A 5,620-nucleotide genomic window follows, 5' to 3' on the forward strand; every position below is an offset into this window, starting at 1 on the left:
GGGTTGCTTTTTGTATTCTATCTTTTGCAACTGATTTCAGCTAAGGATGCATAATAGTATGCATTATAGATGGTATATACAGTTTTTTAGGAATGCAGAGTGTTTCATGGGAGCATGTTCCAACTGATCCATGATTCAACAGGGTATCTAGAAATGGCAGGAGTAGATTATAAACTATGTGGTAAAGGTCCTTTTCCTCAGCTGCAATTTTTATTTTATTGCTTGGAGTAAGAATTTGTAATCACATACCAAAATGGACCTGAGAGACTTTCTAGGAAAAGCTTGTGCCTTAATAGATGTGTCCTGCTATACTTTCTTGTGGGGCTTTGCCTTCACCACTGTTTCCTATCTGCTTTTCTAATGGTATCAAGCAAGCAAAAGTCCTGTTCAAACAGGGTATAGCATGATGTAATACTCATAGATTTTTCTCTAATTGCAGGTGGCTCTAGGAATAAGTGAAATGGTATGTATCTAGAATTACTGATATCTGGAAAAACATGGAAGATAAGATACCAGTGTATCAATAGTGGATTTGTCTGCAGTGATAGTGGTTCTAGTTATTGGGAGGAATGAGGATTGGGGTGTGGTTAAAAAAGTGATTTTCAAAGGGAAGAATTATGGGGCATGCTCTAAAGTCCTGAAAGCAGCTGTGTTCCCTTTAGGTGGCACGGATTTGCGTGTACAGGGGTTACTGAGTGAGCCTATGTGGCGTCATTGTGAATGGGTGACTGTGGGATGTCAGTGTTTGCTTTCCCAAGAGATGTGCCCAACTCACCCTGTACATTTGCCATTGCAAACTTTCTCAAAAACCAAACCATTAATATTGCACATGTAGCATATATTCACTCATAAAATCTTTACCACAAAATTCTGGTTATGTTTACTCTCCCCACCTCTTACATGCAGACTGAGGGGCACAGATTAATAACCTAAGACCTCGAGTTTCTAAGAGGTAGAGTGAAAATGAGAACACAGGCATGAGGCCCATATGCTGATACTCTGAATAACCCACTCTCACTTAGCTCACAGACATGATTCATTAGTGGCCATGCAAAGGATTCCCATCATCCATGTATAGCCATTTGCCTACAGGGCTCCTAAACACTCATCTTATATATCAGGAAGCCTGAGGGTCACATAACCCAGGCTACCATTAGGGGCATTTTACTAGATACTTAGACATAGCTGTTCATGTCAAAAGCAACAGAAGTCCTCATGTTTCTGTCAAGCTCACAGATTCTCAGAATTGGGAGACATCTGAGGACAAGCCTGTCAATCTTTGCCAGTGCTGGGTCACTGCTAAGTACCTGGCCCAACAAGATAATAATCAGGGACTTGTTTTCATCTATTTGGTAACTTTATCACCCTGAGCCCTTCAAATGATCAAATCTAAGCTACACACTCAAGGGACAATAACCAATAAGATCGTAAAGTCCCACTTAGTCATTAGCCTACTTTCCATTGCCCTTCTTGCAACTCTCTTGTAGAGTTGGTATAGAGCCTCCATGCTCAACCTGTGCCTCCCTCCTCATGAACTGGCCCACTATGGCTGGTTAGTGTGAGCACGGAGTGTCACAGCACTCAACAAATGTGCATAAGTGATAAAGAAAAGGAAGATGGAGGGAAAATATTATGTCACAATTGCTTATTTTTAAATGGCAGGGTATCAGTATTATCAAAACCACTGTAATTATCTTTATAAGGACTAATGATTTAATACAATAGGATGCTTTGCCTAGAATTAAATCCAGTCCACCAATAAAAGTTTGCTTATTATAAAGAGAAAAATACTTCATAAGAGATGAGAATTCTAGCAGCAACACTTTGAATGTGTGGAATTTGAAATGATCTTGGAAAGTTCAACAGGACAGTCACAAAATGGTCAGGAGGAGTGATGGGACTCTGTCAATGAATCATAGTGTCTGTTTTAGTACCATTTATAGATCATTTCATGTTACAATGGGATGCCTTTACATACACAACCAAAGAAACTTATTTCTCATCTGTTTTCTGCTCCTCCTCTTTACAATCCTTTCACCCAGGAGGTTGGTCCAGCAACTGATCATTCCAGGCTTACTATCCATCTACCCCCTTGCTCTCTTGCCTGTTACCACATCATGTGCAGCTCCCTTAGTAACCCAAGAGGAACATCCCAATGTACTGACAGTTACTCTATCCTTCTAGCTCTCCCTGAGGACCTGGTGGAGGAGATTCCTAGTGATAGGAAGGAGGAGGAGGTCCCATCTAATTCCAAGGTAAGGTTGCCTTTCTTTGTCTGAGCCAAAATTGTCACTTTATTATTTTTCAAATGAGTTCAGACATGAAAATCTGACCATGTAATTATAGATGATGTAGGATTCCTTTGTTTGGGGGAGACGTCAATGGGAACCTATAATTAACTGACCCTGGATTCAAGAGGGTGGCAGCAACCAAGTGTTCAGTACAGTGACTTTTCCTCACAGGCAGTTTTTCCTCCTAGGATTAAAAATATTTCAACACCCAACCTAAATTCTCAACCTAAGTATCCTTGACAGAAGCATCGCTCAGGAAAAGCTTGTGCCATTGCACACACCTGCTGCAATTATTTATGGAGACTGACTTGACCTGATTCCCATTTGCTTTTCTAAAGGTATACAGAGAACAAAAGCCGGTGCAAACACTATACGGCATGGTCGAGCCCTCAGAGTACTGTGGGTTTTTTGCTTGTTTTTTGCCTAATTGTAGGTGGCCTCGGGAACAAGAAAAAACGGTATATATTGTGGAACCACTCATTTATTGAGAATGAAGCTATGCTTAAAACCCAGGCTTTTGTGCTTCCTGTGGTGTGGGAACCCTAAAACCACTTTCCAGATGGGAATGAGTTATGGGCACTGTTTATGTTCTAGGTAAAGGAAAACGGCTATGTTCTACAGTCCTTGTAGACAGCTGTGTTCCCTTTAGGTGGTGTGGGTTTGCATATGGCAGTTGAGTGGGAACCGCATTTAAGAATAGGTTGTGATTGTGAAGGTTGGGTGAGGGTGAGTGTGTTTCCCTATGAGGTATTTCCCCAATAAGTAGTACAATTATCATTTTCAACTATCCCAAAATTATCCTTTCATAACTGAACACTTTACCTATATTTATTCAGTCATTCGGCAGAACTACAGCACTAGTGCTTTGTTTAATATTTCCACACCTTGGGTGGAAAAACTGTGGTGCAGAGATGAATAGCCTAGAATTTCAAGCTCCTACGTATAGGAGCCTCTGTGAAATCAGGCATGCAGCCCCAATGCTGATGCCCCAAGTCACTATATTCATTCACTGCTCAGCCATGTGGTCAGTGTACACCATGCAAGGGAGGCTGAACCTCCATTTATATTCCTGGAAGTATCCAAACTGTAGAGACCCCAATCCCTACTCCTCATTGTAAGTAGTATCAGTGGTGTCATTAGACAAAGAGGTGACAAATGCCTTTACCCACTATGGCCTCGACACAGTACCACACAGAGAAAGCCCCCATTCTTGTGGTCAGTTCAGAGATTCTGAGAGGTGTTTACTGTAGTAAATCCTCCAACCTGGCCCCAACCAGATAAGTATCAGGGATATATTTTAGTGTATTTGATAACATCATCAACATGAGCTTTAGAAATGTTCAAATCCTGTAGCTCCACAACCAAGGGACAGTGACCGAAAGAACTCAAGTTACCACTTCATGACCAGCCTGGTGCCCACAGTCCTTATTTCAAGTTTTACAGCTGAGTTAGAGTCTAAATGCTAACCCCACCCTTCCCCTTAGCCATGGGGAGTGTAAACATGGACAACAAACCCAGTCAATGAACACACACACGGGGTATAGGAAAGGAAGACTGGAAGAAAAAACATTACATAATATTTAACTGTCCATTTTAAATGGTAGTATTTTAGTAGTTTCCAACCTTGTTTAATTGATTATATTTCTGATGAATGATTAGTGAATAAATACAATAGAATGTTCTCTCTAGAATTGAATCCAGTCCCACAATAAAAGGTTATAAATAAAAATGTCTTTAAAATTATTCTATTGTTACATTTTGGGAAGAAAATACATAGTTGGCAGTCAATCAAGTGCAAGATTCTACACAACAGCTAATAAATGCAGTGTAGTATAGGTGGAACCGTGGAGGCTAAAATGTTTTTTGAATTTGTCAAGAAGATAGTGGCATTTGAGTTTGGCTTCAAAATAGCAGGAGGAGTAATCGGTTTCACAAGACATGGGGCAGTTTAATAGTGAACCCTGTGGTGGATGGTGGATTTTTGTTAACAGTACGAATATGAGAACATTCTTACGTGAATTATAGCAAATGTATAATACAAATACACGGTGCTAATAACACGATGGTTTATGGAGAAATTTTTCTCCATAAACTACACCTAATGCAAGCTTTAGACCATACTTAGTAGTAATATTTGAATGTTATTTCATCAATTATAACAAAAGTTCCACAATAATGCAGGATGTTTGTGGTAGGATAGTATTACCCAAAGGGGTGCTGATGCAAAGTACCAGAAATATTCTTGTTCTTGTAAAGTGTATTTATTTGGGGTAGAAGCTTATAGTTACAAGGCCCTAAGGAGTCCAACTCAAGGTACCCTAAGTGATATTTTCTCACCAAATGTCTGTTACTACATGTTGAACAAGATGGCTGCTGATCTCTTCAGAGTTCAGCCTTCCTCTTTCCTCTTAAGACTCCATGGGTCCAGCTTCTTCTGATCTTAGCATAGGCTGGCATAAGGCTCATCTCTCTTCAGGGCTCATTTCTTTCCAGGCTCAGTTCTAGTCTCTTCACAAGGTCAGCTGTTTACTATCAAGGGAACATCTCCTCTCATCCCAGGGCCTCTGCCATGTCTATGGAGCTGTCTCTCTCCCTCTGTGTATATTCTCTGTGTGACTGCCTTTGTCTGAGAGTCTGTTTTATCAGCCCCCCAAGGCAGTGGGGAACTCAACCCTGCACACCCTAATGATGTAGTCAAATCAAAGTGCTAATCTTGATTTAATCAAGTAAATGCAAAGTCTTTGAATTTAAGTCAGTCAAAGAGTATCATGCCAAGAGCAAAAAGCCAGTTTACAAACAATGAATATCCCTTTCTGGAATTCATAAAAAATATCAAACTGCCCCAGGTGCTGTATGGGAATCCTGTATGTTACACATGTTTCTTTTGTAAACTCCCAACTTCTTTAAAAAAAAAATACAAATGAGAGAAACCATATAATCAATTATTAGTAACTGCTTTCCATTATTGTTTTAGTATTAATCTTTTGTTAAAGATGATGAGCTAATAAATGTCATGCTAAACAAATTTTTCTTTCTTGTACCTTAAATATATTTGTTTTAATGATCTGGATATTCTTTTGTTTCTGCTACTTTATCATCACAATAAATAATGAAGATTCTTGTTATTGCTACTTTACATTATAATCAGTAATGAAGCTGTCATTTCTTAGAGCTTACTAAAAGAAGCAGTAGAGTATTATGACTCAGATTCCATACTCTGGAACTAAACCACATAAACTGAAATCCCACCTCTGCCACTTAATTAGTTGCATGACCTTGGGCAACATACTTAACCCTCTCATCAGTAAATTAAGAACCTATGTTATTCC

This window comes from Dasypus novemcinctus, chromosome 27 (genome assembly GCF_030445035.2).
Source record: "Dasypus novemcinctus isolate mDasNov1 chromosome 27, mDasNov1.1.hap2, whole genome shotgun sequence".
Classification (NCBI taxonomy): domain Eukaryota; kingdom Metazoa; phylum Chordata; class Mammalia; order Cingulata; family Dasypodidae; genus Dasypus; species Dasypus novemcinctus.